The 22,025-nt window shown below is 40.9% G+C and overlaps 1 protein-coding gene across 2 annotated transcripts in view; it reads left to right on the top strand.

Moving 5' to 3' along the window:
- znf438 (zinc finger protein 438) overlaps positions 1-22,025 on the top strand; it is a 50,257-nt gene that overhangs the window by 14,865 nt on the left and 13,367 nt on the right. The window contains exons 1-2 of one of the 2 annotated variants that reach the window (XM_087788737.1): positions 13,741-14,032; positions 17,809-17,895. The gene's annotated coding sequence lies outside the window, so the exon portion shown is untranslated. Of the gene's footprint in view, positions 1-13,740; positions 14,033-17,808; positions 17,896-22,025 lie in introns of those variants that run through there. The other variant, XM_087788738.1, reaches the window with a different exon arrangement.

Genomic DNA, 22,025 nt, shown 5'->3' with positions numbered 1-22,025 from the left:
TCACCTTAAGGGAAATACCATTTTCAATATTTATCCTTGACTGATAAGGGTGTTTTCTCCTAGTTGCCCCCCACCGAAAGAAATTCCCATTTTTTTCTCTTTCTACTCTTTTTCTCTCCATCATTGGGAACCAATAGATATGAATCTGTATCCAGGTGAAGTGTAGAGGGCGAATAACAAGATCGAAAAGTCTAGTGTTAATCCCCAGAAGAGGCTCTGAAGGGTTTCGCGGAGAGAATTGTTTAGTCTTTGTGATGGAAGGAAACACCGTCAGGAGGTTCGTCTCCGAGACTTTCAATAGACCGAAGCTTCTCCTGTGAGTTCCTACTAATTAACCAAGTAATTAAGATGGTAATCTTCGCCTCGAGAGGAAATCTGGAATTGTCTATACGTTCAAAAGACCATATAAAGGAAAGCTCCTTTCGATTCATAAAGCGCCGCGATGTGCTCATCGGAGACATGAGTTGAAGAGACAATGGTCCAGCGGGTCACATTCAAATGTGCTCCATCAGTCTCGCATGAGTCATCCAGAGCCCGTTGTTGTGCTGTAAATAATGTCACATCAAGGTCGTGCTTGGGCCCCGGCACGATCCGGGCCCCGTGTCTGACACGATGACCTCACATGTCCACGGTAGCGTGTCACGTTGACGTGAAGCTTCGAACCAGAAATCATGTCCAGGCGTCGCAATAACTCGAACAATACGACAGAAATGCAGTGTGTTTCTTCACCGAACTCGTGGTACACGGGGCCAAACCTGGTCCTTTAGACCCTTTAAAGTGGCTTCAGATGGTTAGCCAAATCAAAGAAGATGAACCTATGTGTTGTTGACCTGCAGAGATACAGTATGTTTAAGGTAACATTAGAAATGGATACTCATAATAAGAGTAAAACTGATGTTGAAGGGAAGTAGTTGGATGTGTTGGATGTAGAACGAATACAGATGACAATTCAGTACACTGAGCCTCCCAAGAATAAAAAAACATCACAATCATACTTCTATTTTGGTGAATATATATCTTGTTCGGTGTGCGACTAAAGACCTTTTTGCACGGGATAATTATTACCTGGGGACCTCAGTGTTTTGTAAATGACCTCCTCTGTGTTATTTTAAGTACATTCACACGAGATAAGCGACGTCTGTAAAATAGTCATTTTTACCAACAGAAGAGATACAGATGCTAAAGGAGTGCAATTACTGAAAGGGAAAGTTACTGTAACCAATTGTTCTTCGTTTAAAGAAGATAAATGGACAATGGTTAATTTTCTTTCGTTTCTCTCCTCAACTCAACAGCGAGAGCGCTGCCCTGAACATGAATTTGCCCCCAACTTTATTCTTACAGAAGAGACACTGTCTGTTACTGTAGTGTAACCGAGTGTATTTGTGTGGGAAACAACGAGACTGGAACTTAGTTTGTAGCTGTGCAGCGCGCATGTCTTCTTTACTTCTTTACAACAACAAACTCGATCTACTTCCTTTTCAACCCCTTCAAAATAAAACAGCGGAAGTAAATATTAACACAATGGCGAGTGCCTAGAAGTCCGTTACAGTTGCATTTATGCGCCATTCAGAATTACAAACAGACATTCGTATTCACACGGGATTAGTATCATTACCTGACGTCTGTGTTTGGTGAATTACAGTAGGTAATTCGCAGGATTAAAACTCAGACATTCTCCATCATTATTACAAAATTACCAGAGAATGTGTTTGTCCAACATTGGACATGTTTTTAAAATCATCTATGAAGTTTCTTTCTAGGTGTCTGTGGCTTTGACTTTTATACAACCAGATTTCCCCTTAATGGAAATACCATTTTCAATATCTATCCTTGACTGATAAGGGTGTTTTCTCCTAGTTGCCCCCCACCAAAAGAAATTCCCATTGGACAGGATGTGCCTTCTCACAAGACATTATAGATTAGGTTCTGTTCTGAGCATCTATCAGATGATAAAGGTCCACTTGGGAGTGAAATTCTTCTGGGACAAAAATATGTCAATACATCCTTCTTCCCCACCATGACAAACAGAAAGAATGTTCTTGTAACTTAAATAATTTTCAGTGATTTGTATGTAGGCCATCAGATCCCAAGTTAAGAGTCTCTTAAACAGCTTAGCATAAACACAGAAATTTCCCAATTTTAAAAGAATGAATGTTCTTCAATGTTGCTTCAATCCAGTAGACTTTTAAGAGGCTCTATGAAAACCTGATCGTTGGTTATACATTTATACATAAAAATGGGCTCCAGGTGATGAGCTTGTTTTCCATTGGTCATTACCAAAGTTCAGGACCTGGATCTTTCTGTAGAATCTCTTGTACAGAACAACATTTTCTGTCCTTTGCCCGACTCTAGTGACCTGTATGGAGAAGATGCGCTTGGAAAACACAAATTTATTTTTTTACATAACCTGAGGGCTGCATGTTTGCATAGATAAGTTCAAACCAGCAGTTTCAAATCTGTTCGCCTACACTTGTGTCTTTGCATTTAATTTACGTTTTACATAATCATGCGCTGCAGGAATGCAACGAGGCAGAGAACGTTCGACGTCTCTTTCAGAATTCTTTATTCCACAGTGTTGTGTGCGGAGGCTTCGGGTCTAAATTGAGATGTAAAAGTCTTATGTAAATTCTATACCAAAAAAAGATTTGTTAGTCTTGTAAAAAAGAGATGATGAACCAGATTTTGTAATCTTTTTTTTTTTAGCAAAACGGGCCATTTTATTCTAGTCAAAATCTGCGTGATGACTCAAATTCGCAACAGCGGACTTGCACACCAGAGCCCGGTTCTGGTCTCTCTTAGCGTAACTCAAAGGTGAGAAGTGTTCTCTGCATGGCATACAAAACAAACTCCTGTTTCCTGAGTTGTCTTGTGTAATTTGCCCTGAGCTCCGTGTCGTGCCAAAGCACTTCCTCTTATGTTTGGCTTCAGCCGTTACTCTTACGAATGAAGCTGTAACCTGCTGGAGAAACTTGAGCAGTTTTCCAATCAGAGCGACGACATGCATGTGATTTTTGATCTATTTGTCCTTTAAGTTAAGTGTGTTAAGATGTGTTCTTGTCCAAAGTTTCACATCAAAAAATTAATTTGTTTTTTTTATATATATATTAAATATAATCCATAAATTCTACCTCCCGAGGTCATGTTGTGGGGGATGTAGACAATTTGTTCTGTATATTTTAAGAATAAAAATGGCAAAAATTGAAATGTATGGATTCGATTTGATGGTTTATTTTTATGGATTTTCCCGCTTCTTTGCAATCCTGATAATTGAGGGTCAGGACCTTTCGCAACAACAGCAAAATGTCAGTAAAGTGGGAAATAACTGCTTCTGAGAAAACAATCCGAAATATCCTCGACAGGTGGGAGATTGATGACCTGATGGACCTGGAATGCTCGCGAGCACAGGGAGTCCTTATTTTCAGCCTCAGAAAGAAGACTCTGTTCAAATGTTTTAAGGATAAAACATATGTTAACAACTGACAAAGTAGTCACAGTTTCCAGTACCTAAATGTACCGTATAGGACAGACTATCGTAGCAGTTTATTGTTATTGTCAACTTTCAAGTTAAACCTCATGAGTGAATGTACATAAATTCATATTTCTGGCTACAAGTTATTGTTTTTAAAATGCTTCTCCTCGACCTTGCAGTGGCATGTTCGAGAGGAAAGGAACGTTCGTGTCGCCCGGTATCTGTTACCTTTGCAGAAGGAAGGTGGTCAATATAGGAGGGCAGGAAGACGAGCGAGTGAGTTAACCTATATCAACAGGCTCGTTTTCAGTCGGCTGCGACGGCTCCCATAACTGAAATCACTTCCTCTTCTCTTTCCTCCCAGGCAGGAAGGGGTTACTCTCCATATTTCCTGTCCAATTCCCCGAGCCCCTGCAATGTTCTGATTGCTCTCTTGATGTTAAACATTCCCAGGCTCTTGTAACCTTCCCAGTTTGCCTCTGCTGTCAAACAGCTGTCCCAGGTGAAAGAGTGGGAGAACCTCCTGCTTCGTGGTAACAATCTCTCCAAATCTCTATTTTTTCCCTGAGAGTGGGAGAAGGTATATGGAAGGACAGGAGGTTGTAAAACAGGAAAAGCATTCTTTGCATCGCTCACAGTTGTTGCAAGGCTGTGGGAAAAAAGCGTGATTTCCCAACCATGGTAACATTTGAGATGTTTGTTGGCGATTAAACCCAAGGCTAGGGTCGTGAGAAACCACCGAGCAACACAAGACAAAAAAAATTCTGTCGAAATGAATAACGATGAGTCAGTGGACGTCCGCGGAAACAGGCCTCGTAATCCTGACGGCGGAGAGTCGAACATGTGCTTTCGTTCCTCTGATGCTTCCCACTCCCATTCCCGTCCTCCCGAGACACCTGATCGACGGCTGAGTTATGGCCGCCCATCTGAGTCAGCGCAGCCTTCGCATCGCTCATAAAAACAGTCCAGATTGAGAGAACATGCTCGCCTGAACGCCGTGGCGTGGATCTGACCCAGGAGCCGTACCGGGCCAAGTGGACTATATATAGCACCGCGATGGGCTAATTGCCCTCCCAGGCCTAATCATTTCCAGGCTCAGAAGCTTACAAACGACTGAGGGGAGGCCAAACTCCCACTAACCTCATGTTAAAGAGACGTCGGCATCAATGGAGCTGTCAAAGCACTCGGGCGGACGAGATAAATTAGTGTAATGCGCTTCCTCTTTTTTTTATTACATGTCTTATCTAAGCAGGATTGTCGAGTGACTCTGGAACTCCTCGTGTTTTAAATCTTACATGTTTAATGTTTGTCATGTTCTGGCACTTTATCGATCGTGTTTACGCCGTCGCTCATAAACACGTCGCGGCGACACATTAGAGACGCAATCACAATAAACAACGTGACGGTCTCCAAATATACTCTTGAGTGCAGGGGAAGACATGTTCACCAACTTCACTCTTGAGCGCTCTTAGGTACTCCTGTTGGTCAAGAGAAGTCGAAGTGGTTCAGCCGACTTGTAAGAATGGACCGACCACTGGGAGGAGGCCCTTTAAAGCTACCTGTTGAGCGTGTCCAGCTGTGTGTAGACACTGTGGGGATTGTGTCTTTTGGGTCGACCTTATAAACCCCTTAATAATACACCAATTGTAGCAGAAGAAATCACCGACTTTTGGTCCTTTCCAAAAGGCTCTTCTTAGCCCTATTGTACTCAACTCTACTCATCTTTTGTTGCGTTTCCATTAGCACGGTACACAGATACTATTTTGAGTACCTGCTTCACTCCAGTTCCAAGCTAGCCGAGCCCACAGTAAAAAATTGTGACGATGACCGACTGCCAACCTCTTGGATTATAGAGTGACATCACTGAACGATCAACCTTGCGACTCCCAGCAGAGAAAACAAACCCCCCATTAAAAATGAGGTATTCCTATACCTAAGAGTTACCCATGGGTGTCACCAATATGATATCATACGCACTATGAAGCCATGCGTTAATAAGAAGATGCTATACATTGCATTCCACAAAATCCAATTTGATTAGTTTTAGTTATTTGTTTCAAGCCAAGGAGGCGGGCCAACAATTCTACTGCAGATGCCTATTGTTAAACAATTAATACTATTGTTTTCCGTCACCTAATCGAGCGGTATAGCCCACAATACCATTAGAACACCTGGAGATACCGAGAGAATCCGTTAAGAGACCATCCTACTTAGGACCTACTTGGACGGCTTGATAGAATCTTGCCGTTATAAGTCAAATACAACTATCAAAATGGTGCTTCAGTGTGTTTAGCTTAAGAACAAAAGCCTTAATGTCATTCAAGTCAAGGTAGGGGATTTTTGAAAATACTTTGAAAAGGGCTTCAGTCCAATTCCCTACCTTTAGATCCCCATAAGCTATGTCTCAAGATACCACTAGACTGACGGAGAGATTCATAGACGTATCGAATCAATTGAACTCTGACATGTGGTTTTTGCAGTCTTGGATGCGCCACACCAGAAAAATGCTTGTTTTATTATTGTGCATTTAATTAAGGGGTTTGAACATCAGGTGTTCCTGGAAGACGTTTCCTACTTTACCTTTTAAGAACATTTCGAGGCGTCTTCACACTTTCCAGCAGTTTTGCAGGATGAGCCGAGAGCAGTTGAACTGTGTTTGTCAGCTTTTAAAGCCCTAAAATTGATTCTTCTCCTCGGCTCTTTATTTTAATGACAGGATAATCCCCTCCTGTTATAAATAGAGCCTCTTACTTCCTCACGCCGCCGCGCAACGCTTCTGAAAATTAGCACTCGTGATGAGTTTGCGCTCTCAGCGATCAATTCTCCACGCTGATTCCCTCTAAAAAGGTTACCTGTGGCAAGTGAGCGGCGGTCACGTAACTTCGGATTGGCCTCTGCTGCCAATTTCCATTCAGCTAATTAAATAAATGACTTCTTCTGGAGAGTCAGCTGAATGAAATGTCAAAATATTGATGTTGAATAGTTGCGTGATTTCAGGGCATTTATCAACGGGGGGGGGAAAGAGCTTCCACAGGGGGATGTGGGGGGGCAGAGTGATGCTGTGTGTGTGTGTGGGGGGGGGGTCTGCCCTAAAGCCACTTTAATGGAATTAGTAGAGATCTGCTTATTTATGAGGTTGTAAGTTATTCTTGTGCAGTAGCGGCAATTGCGACTTTACTGAAGACAGTTTGTAGTTTCTACAAACCTATGGAAGTATCTAGGATGGAAGCATATATTTGGAATGGTTGAATTGAAAATCCTTTTTCTAAGCATTGTTTTTTTTTTTTATATATATATAATTTAATAATTTCTATATCGAAGGTTTATATGAAGGACTAATACAAAATAGATTTTCTAATTTTATAAATTATTTTTTTTTTTTTAATTAGTATTGTATTGTCTGGTGGCACTTTTATTACAGTATTTCCAGAAAATGAAGTAAAAACAAATTAATTAAAAGAGTTTTAATGTTGAATTCTTGAAATAAGAATATCAAGCTCTATGTTTAAAAATAAAATCAGTCATTTTGAAACTAGCGTTGCATGATATTGGAAATAAGTGCGATATTGGTGTCTTGAATTGCGATATCGATAGTATTGCGATATTTTTTTCTTTCACCTAAAAATGTAGCCGGCGTGCATGCGCAGCCTATTTCCGTGCTTCGGTGCCGACATGATCGGAGAAAAATATCACTTATATGGGGGCTTGCATCGGTTTCCCGTGAAACTGAGCGACATCAGAGAGGAGCTGCCGGCGCGTCGCGATATCACCAAATCAATAATAAATCCACCTCCTTGTACACGCACACATAACACTTTATAAATTAAGCTAACAACTTAGCTCATTAGCATATGGTGAAGAGGACAGGTTTACACTTGTTTGGAAGTTCACAATCTTATAAAAATGCTGAAAACAACAAAGACGAGATGAAAAGTTCTTACAATATGTTGCTTTAGCAAAGGATCAGCCCGCCGGCAAGACGTGTCGCCATAGCAACCTAGCCTAGCAAGATGCGCCGCACAGTTCACAGACAGACGGAGACGTAAACAACAACGAGACATAGAAGTACAAATTGACAACTTTATAGAATTGGGCAAAGTGCGTGTTTAAGGTCGCGCCTGATTGGTTAAAGAAATGCTTGGTTTATACAATAATAAATGAAAAATTATTGCAGATGTTTTCGATACGTGCCAATATCGCAATCTTGACATTTTTTTGATATAAATCGTTCAGCCTTAAAAAATAATAATTTGACCTTTCAATATAATATTTATTCAATTGAATTATAAGTAAACAAGTATGTATGAGTAAACCTGTCTAATTTTGACAGTAAAAATCAAAGAATAAAACCTGTTTTTTCCCCTTCACGCTTCAACGTTATCAAAACTGTTCGATGAAATTAAGGGATCATTTTTTAAAAGCTCTTCACTGCTTGTACGTGAGAGCTGTTTAAAAGTGAGGGGATGGAGTCGCCGGTGGATAATTTATTCTGTCGACGCACTTTCTCATTTACCCACTAAAGACCTCTTAATGCAGAAGCTCTTTTGAATTCTGATGTCAATCTTTCTTCCCCGACCGAACTTTCTTGTGAAAACCATAGATCGTTCTTAGTGTTGACGGCAGTTTTTCAGGTTTGATTGAGCAAAAAAAGTTCTGAAAAAGAAGAAATAGAAGTTTCACTGACTCTAATGACGTCTAATCCGATCCGACATCAATGATGTTGAACCTCTAATGGAAGCAGAGACCACCTCCCCAACAGGCATGGAGTTTGTGTTTGTGTGTGTGTGTGTGTGTGTGTGTGTGTGTGTGTGTGTGTGTGTGTGTGTGTGTGTGTGTGTGTGTGTGTGTGTGTGTGTGTGTGTGTGTGTGTGTGTGTGTGTGTGTGTGTGTGTGTGTGTGTGTGTGTGTGTGTGTGTGTGTGTGTGTGTGTGTGTGTGTGTGTGTGGACACCAGGCCTGGTGCTCGGTGTGTGTGTCTGGCAGGCTGTGGGGTCTCTGGGTTGCGCTGATAGCGCCTCTTCCTTTGAGGCTCAATATGCAGCGGAAAACTAGGGCCGACTGATCCAGAGTCAGATCTCAGGCCAGCGCTAAAAACCATCCAGAGTCTCGGTGCCAGGACCCGGGCAGAATGAAGATACGAGCGAGCTCATCATCAGACGTGAGGTCTGATAGTTTGATAGCAACCCCGGCTGCTTTCTTTTGCTGGCACACATCGGCGCTCTGATACCCCCCCCCCCCCACACACACCCTCTACCCCTCTGGAGAACGAGCCCACCTTCTCGTCTTCCTTGATCTGCTTCAACCGGCTTGTCTCCCTCCTTACTTCCTCTGTTCTTTCTGCGTCTCAAGCTCCCCAAAACAGTCTTTCTTCTTCGCCTCTCCCCTCCCAGTTCCCTGTCAGATCCACGGGGCCGGATTTTTATTGCATTTTTGCACGTCCTGCGAGGGGAACCTTGAGGGTCTCGGTGGGATCAATTTAAAAGGGGAAGCGCTTGTCTTTCCTTGGCCCTCTTGGCTGATTGGGTCCGCTCACAAGAAATGGTGGGCTTTTGATCTCAATCTCCCCTCACCTCCCCGCCCCCTACTTGAAGTTTTTTTTTGTCAGAGCTCTGCACTGAAGGAAGGAGAAGAAAAAAGAAAAGAAAACGTTGTTCCACTTTTTGAGAACTGTGGGGCCCAATCCCCGCTCGCCTGCACCTGTGCGAGAGCCCCCTTTTCTCAAACCCACTGGGTGGTACTCGCCGAGTACGACCAGATTTGCTTCTCTTTGAAGATGTGAGGGAGATTTTTGTCTTCAGGTGGAGGTACACAGCTCCTGATGTATGTCTGCAAGGAAGTGGCTGGAAGCGTCCATGCATAATTCACACGCTCTCTGTTACAATGAGGAGCAAAGGTAGGCGGCACTGCCCCGGAGCGTTGCCATGTTGCTACACTCGCTCCCTTCCAAAGAAACGGCAGCTCTCACAGCACCGGGGGGAACTTTTCTTTTTTTTTTTTCGGACCACATCGACTCCGGCCTCGGCCCTCCAGCGCCGTGTTTATGTTGGAGAGAGCGTGGACGTGTTTAAGGGAATCGTACCAGATTACAACAATCTCAGCCTTCATCTGGTGTATTTGTCCGTCATCTCTCATGGTTAAGAAAACATATTACATCTCGCGGTGATTTTTAATGTCCGGAAACTGACATCATCCTGCAGGTATTTCTCTGAGAACGATCTGGAACTGGATGGAAATAAACCTTGGTTTCTGGTGGTCGTGGGTAATACTATACATCTGATAAGAATAGCTTTCATATGATTTTCTCATATGATTATAAATCAAACTACTCAAGGAACATTAGTCATCGAAGGCTGCTCATGGAACAGTGTTAAAGTCTGAGAACTCTTTGGTACTGTAATGGTTATTAAGAAACACAACTTTTAACCATCATGGAGGCTCAGACCAAGAGACCAGGGTTCAATGTTTGGGACATGAATTGGTCTCAGAAGTGAAGTAAAGGAAGTAGAAGTAGTGGAGAAAATCGTGCCACTTGTTTTGATTGTGTTGCCCGAGGTAAGGGTTTAGTGACGGTGGTGGTCTTGAGTTCCAGGAGTTGATACAGAAAGTTCAAGTTGTTTTAAACAAGATGCCGGAATGTACGTCTGTCTGCTAAGAATCCAGTCATGACCAGAAGTTGAGTTGAGGTAGTGCCGTGGACCTCATCTGGTCCTTTCAAGTGAAATTCTAAAACCAATTATAAAAGTTTCAGGTTCAATTTTGAAAGAGAAACTTTTTTTTAGTATTCATTGTCATTCCATTATTAATTCTACAAGGCCTTTTTTTTCTTCTTGATGTGCTTTTAGCAACTCACGTTTTTTTTTTTCTCCAATTTCTTGCAAAACAAATATTAAACCCATTAAGTTAACTTGAATATTCTTTCTAGTTTCTAGTTTCTTCAATGTTTTTACACTACTTTTAAATACCTCCATATCTTAAAAAAAAAAAAAAAAATGTTAATTTGGTTATTTTAAAAATAACTTAATTATTATTTGTCTTTTTTTCGTGTATAACTGCAAATGGAAAAGTGCAATCGTGCAGCCCACATTTGCCCAAGAAGCATTTCTTATTCACACAGAACTTTCCTTGTGTTTAAAGAACAATATATTTTAAGTCAAATAAAATAATTTCCAGGCAATTTGACAGGTGGCAAAACATTTTGATAATTTTATAAGAATAATATTATTTCGTTTGATTTACACCCGAATAACCTTCTTTTGAAAATCACAACATGTTGAAACAGTTGACAAAGTAAGTGAACTCCCATTAAAACGATGAAAAAGTTAAATAGAAATTTTAATTGATCATCGATCAGGTGTTAGTTTCGTGTTATCTAACCTGGACGGTGCTGGAATGAGTCGGTTGCATAAAGAGAAAGCAGGAGGCCTGTAGCCCCGCCCACTATACTCCTGTCTCCTATAGGGTCACGGGAGGTCAAACAGGAGTTTTTATTGTCCTGCCTGACTGACCTCTGGTCTCCTGGGAAAACTTCAGTCACGACTCGGGATTAAAATTCCTGGTAAATTTAGCCAAACCGGTCGCCGGTTTTGTTTTTTCAAGAACACCATCTCACTCGGTTTCAACAACTTTCCACATGTGCTGAAAGAGTCTGAGAGTTTGAAGTGCGAGCGCCTGTCTCCATAAAGCCAAGCACCGCTTATTTCCAAAGCTCCCGGGTCCCTGGGTATCGACATCACCGGTGAACTCATGCACTAATTGAGGTTTAATGCTAGAGTAGAGCGAGCAGGCCTGTAATTTTCCCACCCCGACTTGGAATAGAGACGAGGGTTCTTCATGTGGTCCTGGCTAATTCAGGCTGCAGCTGTAGCTCGGCGCTCTCCCCGTCCTGCCCGGGTTCCTGAAATATGGAGGAGCCGCCTTGTTTATCAAGGTATCTGAATAACTTTGCCTTCTCCTTGGAGGTGCAGCAGACCCTGAGAGGCTCGGCCTAGAAATAGTTGATCAGTGGGAAGTTTTACTGTAAGTCTTTGAACTCTTCTGACTGATGATGTCATGGCTTTACCTGAAAAAACACCTACTCGATTAACTTCCCTTTTAAACCGCAGGAGGCGTACCTGGGAAAAGTGTTTTTGACGCCTCGATAGAGTCAAACTTCTCTTATAACTCATGCCTGGTTTGGTTAAAGCTCTTGTTTTTTTCCCCATCTGTAGATTGGCTCCAAGTGGCCAATTAAGAAATATAATTTCCTACCTTCGACACGCTGTAATTTGACTCCCCGATGAGAAGTAAATCTCAATGACCGGTTTCGTTCAGCCGACTTTAAAACTCCACCGCTGTGAGTCCATTTAGAAAACTATCCAACTGATTGATAAGAGGATTAGTCGAGCGTAATTGCATTTGACGTACTTTCTAACTAACGTGTTCTACATTGATTTAAATCACAATTACACAATTAAACATGTACGAACGCTTGACGTGTTAGACCAACTTTAATCCGATGTGTTTCAAGGCCTAAAAATAAACAGCACAGCACATACACACATTCAATGTGAATCATACTTCATTATGAAACCACGGAAAAGTACATTATATCAAGAACTTTGTAAGTTGAACTCTCGGAAGAAAGGTTAGCAGCTGTATCTTGTTGATGCTTTAGCTTTGAGTATTTGTAGCTATGTATCTATCCGTAAAATACTGGAACAATACTGGAGATTAGAGTAGAATCTGTTCAAAATAAAACACAAGAAAGATAACAGTAGCACTGAGGCTAATGCTAGCAGCTAGCCAAACATCTCAATCACTATCTCTAACAACATTTACGTGTTATCTTTGGTTGTTTAAATAGGGAAAATAAGTAGAAGAGGTTGGGCCTGTACCATATACTGGTTTGAACCCAAAACAAAAAAAAACTTTTTTCATTCCGATATGATACCTAAGCGTGTACACAGTGACGATTCAAACAGAGGCAAGAACTTGGAGGTTCTTCGACTTCTGCGAATTATATTAAGTTTGAAAAATATGTTCGATAAAGACTTTGACTGAAAAAAAATTGGATTCTAGTTTTAGTTATTTACATCTGTCAATGTAGCAAAACATTATTTTAAAATACATTTAAAATGGGCTATTTTAAGGTTGACTAATGTGAAAACCCAACTTTCTCTGACTCCGTGTTTGACATTTTGAAGTCTTTCTCTCCAAGATGCAGTGAGTCTCTCATCATGACCATGTTTTCAACTCATTACTTTATAAAATTCTCCGCTGTCTGAAATCTGGGCGAACAAGAGGTTACGAGAGCAGATTCCATTACTACGTAATAATGACCTTCCCTCCTCCTCCAGCCAGCTGTTATCCGTCCCGCTTTGTTTATACAACGACTCCTTAGGAGGTGGAAACCTCCGGGATTGATGACGCGCTGTGACAAACTTTAATGCTTGACCTATCAAAGCAGAGCCGGCGTGGTTATGGTAAAGAAGATTTAAGTGTTTTCAGTGATCACATTTTCTGATGTAAATATTTCAGTGTAAAGAGAGTTTAGTACAAACACACACCGATAGAGGATCCACGATCAATTTAAGACACACTTAAATCACACACATTAGTTGACCTTTAAAGAAAAACTATAATTTACGGTAGCCCCATAAAAAAATAACCAGAAAAAGAAACAAATAATCCAACAAAAACTAATAAAAAGTTGTTTTGTTTTGTACAATACTGGCCAGCCCTAGTAGAAGTATTTGAGGTCCAACAAAATATGTGGTCAAGACGGTGAAGGGTGGACGAGGTGGAAATAAAACGGGCGTAGTCAGCAAGATGAAAAAAGGGGAAGTTCATAAGAGGGTAGTAAAAATATGTTGGAGTCAAAGGTTCAGTAAGTGTGGGCTACAGGTGGGTAGAACGGGCCTGGTGCAGGTCCTGGTGCAGGTCCTGGTGCAGGTCTTGGTGTGTGTTCAGGAAGTCTAATGAGTCATTACTGTAGGTGTGCGCTCGTGTAAACACATCCACTGACTTACTGCTGCTCCCAACTGATTGAATTACTTTGGCTCCGGAGAAGAGCGACAGTCGAGGGGAACATATTCGGCGAGACGAGCAGGGAAACCATCAGGCTGCCCCCCCCCCACCCTCCTAATAATGGCCTCTCACTGTACAACAACACACTGCAATTGACCCTGGAGGAGGACGAGTGAGTCGACTGTTGTATGCAGAATGGCATCCAGTGTGTCATTATGATTGTGCGTCTGCTGAGCTTGTTGCACACATCCCACCCTCATTACACACACACAGACACACACACACACACAGACACACACAGGCCGGCCCACTCTTTATCCCATTGGCCATATCAGAGTCAGAATAAACATCAGGCCTGTTTGAAGTGGAAAGCTTTAATCACAAGTGTAATCATTGACATTGCTATGTTGGCCAGGAGCCCGAGAGAGGCGGGACCAGACTGGCGGTGGATCCCTGCAGCTTGGCAGCGCACACAGCCGTTTGGGTAGAAGAAGAGGAGGAGGAGGAGGAGGAGGAGGAAGAGGAGGAGGAAGAGGAGGGTCACATGACTGCATCAGGAGTAAGACACATTCTTGCTTTCTAGATGGCATTTGCCTGCTTTTCACACAGTCACTGTTTTTTTTTTTGTTATCTGTTTCATTTGCTGCTGCTGCTCGTGACCACGGAAAAAAAATGTCCGCACTTTTAATCCATTTCTTGAACCTATTTCTTTTAAAAAACTAAAGATTTATAAATTATTAAACAGTGAAAGAGTGAGTTACATTGTCAGACAGTACTTCTGCAATGATGAACCAGTATTTCCACTATAATAGATGTTATTGTCCTCTCTGACGATGGGAAAGAAAGACACAACATTGAGCAAAATACATATTTTATAAGTATAGAAGAAATTGGGGGAAAAAATGATTTTAACATTCTAGCAAAGACATTCTGAACTTTAACATTTAAAAGTAATCTTATTCTATAAAACATATTTTTTGGAGTAAGAGTTGCAAAAGAAAACACTGAAATATGTTGTAATGTGGGTACATTTACAAAATGGAATTAAGTTCAAATATAATAATTACATGTAAACATAATAAAATACTATTTAAGTTGGCATATACAAGTTAAATATTTAATATTAACATGATTTTTATTTGTATAATAAAACAAAAACAAAAAAGTCCCTCTTCATTATTTTTCAACAAATCCTGTGAAATAAAATATTGAAATAATAAAAAAAGAAAATGTAAAAAAAGAATCTACATTTTATTTTCCATACAACAAGCTAATTAACTTAAAAAGCACATTTCAGCTTCAGGGGTTCCCAGATCTAGAAACCTTTAGTGGAAGTTGCAGAGTCGAACACGTGGCTAACACTATATTAAATTCAGCTAAGCTCCTCTCCAAGTCTCTGCCAGTCGATTGGGCGTTTGACATCCCATAAGCCTCATGTCCTCACGTGCCACGTCCATGAAGTCCATTATTTGTCTTCCTCTCCATTTTGTCCAACATGTCCACTGTCCATCGTTGACGCCACATGTTGGACCAGGTGTGCTTCGGGTCAACCGTCCACCCAGGTGTGCGCTGCAGATAAAACCGGCGAGGATCTTTAACGATCTTCTTAGAACCAGCATGAACCACTTAAGTCATGTTGTTGATCTGGACCCGATCACGTGGGGCCGACCTCCTCGAGTGCATCAGCGAGCCCCCGACCACTGTTGCTGATCCGTCTCCGCTCGTCCTCCGTGATGTGTGCAGTTCTTTGGGGCGATAAATCTTCTCGAGCGCTGATTAGTTTGGACTTAATAGCTGTTTTGTCGGAGGTGAGTTCAGGCGACACAGCCGGAGTCGCGTGTCCTGGTCTCCCACTGCTCAATAATTTAGCCAGACAAGAGAGAAGATTTTTCTCTGTTTAAAAACGAAAATCCACTTCCATGTGCTGCTTGACTTCACGCCTGTGTTCGTTCAGAGTTTATACCCACGTGAACAAGCGTCGTGTGTACGCGGCTCTTTTCCGCCGCCGACAAAAGGAGGTGTCAGGCCAAATTAGCCCCCCGACGACGTGAGCGCCCCGAGATCTCAGAGATGCACCGCCAGTTCTGCTGAGTCGCACATGAGCGGCGGTGTCTGCCCCCCCGCCCGCCGCCCCCCCTGAGCTGCTCTAACAAGGTTGTTGGAAGAGGATAAGGCATGTTAAATGAATAATTTACACTCAAGAGCGCTCCTTATTTATTTAATACGGCTGGATCCGACTGAGTGGGCAGTCGGTGTCCCCGACTGCCGAGACACTGTTGGCTAAACGGTGCGTTCAGTCGGCTTAACGGAGAGCCAACGGGACAAGCATTTAGAGAGAGGGTGTGTGTGTGTGTGTATGTGTGTGTGTGTGTGTGTGTGTGCTCGCGAGTTCCACTAGTGTTACCTTTTAAGTTGCGGCTCGGCTAGCATGACAACCAAAATAAAGAATAAGAGCCTCAAATGCTGCTGCTGGAGGTGTTTTCCCAGAATGCAGAGGGGTGGGAGAAAATATCGATACACTTAAAAATCACAACAATATTTTCACAACACTGTGTCGATATTCAACAGAACTTTATTGATTTTCCTTTCTGCAAATTTGTATTTGTTTTTGCTTTCAAATCCTATTTTATTTTCATGGTTTGTATTTCAATTAAGTCTGTGTAAAATAAATCAATCCATATATAATGTATACGTTTTTGTATTTACAATTAACAAGCTTCACGTGTTTGTTTGTTTTTTTGTTGCAATTAAACTCCCGGCTGCTAGATGGCAGCAGTCGTTATATCCAACACAGGTTGGGGAATGATCAAATCCCGCAAGATGCTGCCAATGACTGAGGATGAGAGGATATAGGTAGACTCCAGCAGCTTTTGAAGCTGGTGTTTGGGCATATTCTGTTTTTTAAAACAAATGACTCGTGACTTTGTCAAGAGTCATGTGGTCTGTAAATTCTGCAACGTCAGGGTCGAGTACTCGACAATACTACGAATCTATGCTTGTTCCTACAGTATCATGATATATCGTGTACGATAAAGAGTGGACTCTAAAATTGACTTATGGATATTTTCGATTATTTTCTTTTTTTTCCTCTGCATTGACAAAAGGAACATTGTAGTTGAGACAACCTTCCCTCGATCCGTTGCCCAATAGATAAAATATATATATATATATATATATATATATATATATGTTATAGGTGTAACAATCAGGACGCGTTCATACTGTACGGCATAAAAAAAAAAACGGCAAGGCCGCGATCAGTGAACGGCGACATAGCGAGGGATGACTGTACAGAAATATCGCATTGCTTAGCGAACAAATGTAGTTAAAACCCAGCTAATAAAAGCTACATGCTAATGCTAATACTATAAGCGGAAAGGTATTCAAGCCATCATGAAGGATTGTTGTTTTGTTGTTGAAATCTATCGTCGAACGACAATGGAAACCGTTGAACCGTGTCAATAGTACAATTTTATATGCAATTCTTTATTTATTTTGTGAAATATCATAATGCAAATCTAGCATCATCCTAATATAAACTAGGTACAAATAGAAAACTGTAACAAGTTTTTTGGACTTCACAAAAAAGACCTTTTCCAATAGATTTTAATATTCAAATACCTTGCTTAAAAGCACAATAGACTCACTCTGGTACTATCTTGAGGGAAACACGTCTGCTCCAAGCACAACGCAATCCATCTCATTTCATTGGAAATTATCCTCACAGAAATACTCATAGAGCTTTCCATAACATAATATATATATATATATATATATACACTTTAAGGTAAAGAGCAACTATAAATAAAGAAGAAATTGTGATATTTCACATATTGATGGATAAACGAGTTTCTTAAGTCTACAGATTAGTTTAATAAAAACCGGAGTACAAACTGCTGCAAGTAAATTAAAGTATTTATTAGTATAAGACTAATAAAGAAACTATTTTTTTAAGTCTCTATTAGAGAATTAAAATACTTCAATCAAAGGTTGAAGAGGATTTTAATAGTGTAATAAAAGGTGTTCCTGGAAATAATGTCCAACCTTTCATGAGCTTTATTGCTAATAAAATGGCCGCTCATTCCAAATAATTAAACATAAAACCAGTCTGTAATTGAGACCAATCAGTATGGATTACCGTTTTAAAACGAGTAATTCATGTTTATTCGAGGGAGATGAAGATGATCAGGGATTACTTTTTAACTCTAATAACACAAGTATGCGTTTCCCCACATGTCCTAGTCCTACCTACTTTTAACTATGGTCTGGCTTCTACTATCTTAAGGTGTCTGAGTCATTATGATGGACCTGAAGAGGAACTCTTCTTGTTTTTAGGGGCGGTGTGGGGAAGGAGGGACGGGACCATCCGCCGGGCACCACCGAGGAAGGAGGCGGAGCCAGAGGGAGTGACTCATCCAGCAGGTAAACACCTTTTTAAAGATTCATGCCATCAATCTTTCAGTCGGCTCCATGTTCTGTGGCCGTTACAAAGACAAGGTGGCGGGAGTCCAACCGCCGCTGGTAAAAGGGATCCAAACGCTCTCCTTCTTTTAGTAGCTGTCAATCAACCGCCTCGACCAAAGTTTCTCCTCGACGCCGTCGCTGGCTTGTAATGGCACCCGAGCTGCTCCGAGACTTTGAAATAATGACGATCACGGTCTGGAAACACATCTTTGTTGTCGTCGTCTGTTGACTGGATTGAATGGAAGTAGCCCCGCTACTCGCCGGCGCTGCTTCCGTGTGGGCCTGCGTCTCCCAGGAGGAAGCAATCCCACGACTCGCGCTGACCTCGTTTTGAAAATAGCTCGTCAGTCAAGCCATCACATTTTCCTGTTTTTTTTAATTTTTTTCTCTTTCTTTCTGAAATCTCTCTCACACGCGACTATTGTGTCTCTGCAGTTGTTTACGCAGGACTTCACGTGAGATTAAGAGCTCAGAAGTAGAAAGGTTCCCTCGGCACCTGTTCCAGAAAATAATCTGGATATAATCTGGGATCATAAAGCGTCTTAATCAGAACCCCCGGGATAATAGTGAGTTCATCTTGTGGTCTTGTTTTTGCATCAAGTCATGAGAGTGAGGGTCAGTCCCACCTGCATTAAGTACCTTTATATCATTCGTATTTTTACATCAGTCTGTGCAATATGAAGTTCAGGAGCTATAAACTGACCCTTTAACTGTATCTATGAGGCCCTCGGAGGGTCTCAGTAGAAGTGTAACAGTTTCTCACAGATAACTTTGTTTTATAAAATTAAACATACATACATTATTCATATTTTACACATTATTATATATATATATATATATACATACAGTGGTATGAAAAAGTTTGGGCACCCCTGTACATTTTCATGATTTTCCTTTATAAATCATTGGTTGTTAGGATAAACAAATCCAGTTAAATATATCTTATAGGAGACAAACACAGTGATATTTGAGAAGTGAAATAAAGTTCATATGATTTACAGAAAGTGTGCAAGAATTATTTGAACAAAATAAGGCATGTGCATAAATTTAGGCATCACAAAAGAAAAAATTACTCAGTATTTTGTGCATCCTCCTTCTTCAGAAATAACAGCATCTAAACACTTCCTATAGCTTCCAATTAGGTATTTTGGACCATTCTTCTTTACAGATCCTCTCAAGCTCAGTCAGGTTTGATGGTTTCATGGACCGCCCGCTTTATATCACACCATACATTTTCAATAATATTCAGGTCTGGGGACTGAGAAGTCATTCCAGAACGTTATACTTGTTCCTCTGCATGAACGCCTTAGTAGATTTTGAGCATTGTCTTGTTGAAAGATCCAGCCCCAGCACAACTTTAACTTTGTTACTGATTCCTGGACATTGTTCTCCAGAATCTGATGATATTGAGAGGAATCCATGCGCCCCTCAACTTTAACAAGATTCCCCGTCCCTTCACTGGCCACACAGCACTGGCCACACAGCATGATGGAACCACCACCACATTTTACTACATTTTTATGCCCAAATAACTCTATTTTAGTTTCATCAGTCCACAGCACCTTATTCCAAAATGAAACTGGCTTGTCCAAATGTGCTTTAGCATAACTCAAGCGTGCAGAGAAAAGGCTTTTTCCGCATTACTCTTCCATAAAGCATCTCCTTGTGTAAAGTACGCTGAATAGTTGAACGATGCACAGTGACACCATCTGCAGCAAGTTGATGTTGCAGGTCTTTGGATCTGGTCTGTGGGTTGACTGTGACGGTTCTTACCATCCTGCACCTCTGTTTATCTGAGATTTTCCTTGATCTGCCACTCCGGGCCTTAACTAGAACTGTGCCTGTGGTCTTCCATTTCCTCACAATGTTCCTCACAGTTGAAACTGAGAGCTTAAATCTCTGAGATAGCTTTCTATATCCTTCCCCTAAACCATGATGTTGAACAATCATTGTTTTCAGGTCATTTGAGAGTTGTTTTGAGGCTCCCATGTTGCCACTCTTCAGAGAAGATGCAAAGAGGAGAAACACTTACAATTGGCTCCTTAAATACCCTTTCTCATGATTGGACTCACCTATGTATGGAGGTCAAGGGTCACTGAGGTTACCAAACCAATTTTGATTTCCAATAATTAGTGCTAAAGGTATTAAAATCAACAAGATATAAGGGCGCCTGGATTTATGCACATGCCTAATTTTGGTTAAATAATTCTTGCACACTTTCTGTATATCATATAAACTTTATTTCACTTCTCAAATATCACTGTGTTTGTCTCCTATAAGATATTTATCTGGATTTTTTTTATCCAAACAACCAATGATTTATAAAGGAAAATCATGAAAATGTACTGGGGTGGTCAAACTTTTTCATACCACTGTACAGTAAATTCAGGGTTTTTTCTTTTCTATCTTTACTTGGTTATACTTTCCTTTATTTTCTTTACCACTTTATGTGTCAGATTCAGTCAACAAAATGTTTGTTATGAAGACTATATTTTGTCAGTACATTTCAATTTTTTTTCCTCATCAATCTAACCAGTACATCCCATCATGATGAAGTGATGTTTTTAATAATATAACACTGAAATCTCACAGATACATAAGTCTCTGCTTTGGCCCTCAATACTGTCCTTAAATACCGTTTCCACTGATTGACCTTGATATGTTTCTAAACTGGACCAGTGATCCTGTGGATAATTCACTTGAGTGGACATGATTTCTACATAAGACCTCACAGTTCATGACGGAGCAAAAACCAAACCATGAAGTCCGAGGAATTGTCAGTAGAATTCCGAGACTCCGGATCGTTGGAACATTTGGTTTCATTAAAAATTCCAAAGAGCACAGTAGCCTCCGTGATTAAGTAATGTAAGAAGTTCCTAGACATAGCCTCAACTAAGTACTAAATAAAGAGTGTGAATACTTATGTACATTTTTTTTTCAAATGTCCCAAAGTATGGGGGGAAAAAAACTTATTTTCACTCTCTCAATACGTGGAATTGTGCGTAAATTGATGAGAAAAATTACTGATTTAACACATTTTCCAATGAGTCTGCGACAAATACTTTCCATATTGACAGTTCGTTTATTGACATCATATTTAAATGGTGAATCAATTCAGGCGGATTATGAGATCATCGTTATCTATTATGTATTAAATATGAAATAAATTGTATTGACCCATTTAAAATACACTTTCTACTTCTTGACCCTGTGGTGCCTCCTTACAAATAACAATATCCTGTTTGTTGTGTAATATATATGGTTTACTTTTCATCAAAATGGACGTATTTCAGTTTTCATGGAGGACTTCTTCCCTCTTTGTGCCCCTGAGAGGTCAGTAGTCAACATGCAAACAAACCTTATTAATATAAAAGGATTACACTGACTTATATATATAATTTGAATCCCCACCATTTTTTTTATCTATTCTTGTCTATTTTTTTCCCCAAAAATGATACTCCCCGGGAAACACTTCTCAATGATGGCTCCTATCAGCAGGGGGTCCTCTGGAGGTTTTACTGCAGGTTTGACAGGACCCATAGGGAATGTCAGGGTAATAAAACATTCCTTAAAGCGTTGAGGGACATTCACAGATACTGCAGACATATATTGCATATTACGCTTAAACAAAAACCATAATAAATCAAATAAAGATGCATGAATCAACAACAATAAACGGAAGTACAAGTGTACCAGTGCAAGAGTGGAAGAATCGATCCTTGAGTCACAGGAAAAGAACATAGTGTTAAGTGATCCGGTTAAGCTACACAAGTGCATTAAAGCTGCCTCTACCTGCTTACCATGTGTGGAGTAAAGAAGTCTTAGTTTTGACCTCTTTTTACAGATGATGGCACATTTTCATGTGAATCTTTGATCATCGAGTCATTAAAGGGAGTCGCTGGGGCAGTCGATCTCTACTGCCTTCACCGATTCCCAACCTCTGGTCCGTCCTTCACTGCTAACCTGGCGTTCTGGCGTCTGTGTTGTGTTGCCCTTGAGGCGGGTTAGCTCCACCCATCCTTCTACCTCATCCTTCTATCTCTTCCTTCTATCTCTTCCCGGTCTCCTCCCCACGAGGCTGTTGATCC

This window comes from Callionymus lyra, chromosome 4 (assembly GCF_982586985.1).
Source record: "Callionymus lyra chromosome 4, fCalLyr1.hap1.1, whole genome shotgun sequence".
Taxonomy (NCBI): Eukaryota; Metazoa; Chordata; class Actinopteri; order Syngnathiformes; family Callionymidae; genus Callionymus; species Callionymus lyra.
The sequence above is the reverse complement of the archived record's forward strand: the minus strand, read 5'-3'. Positions and strand labels throughout refer to the sequence as shown.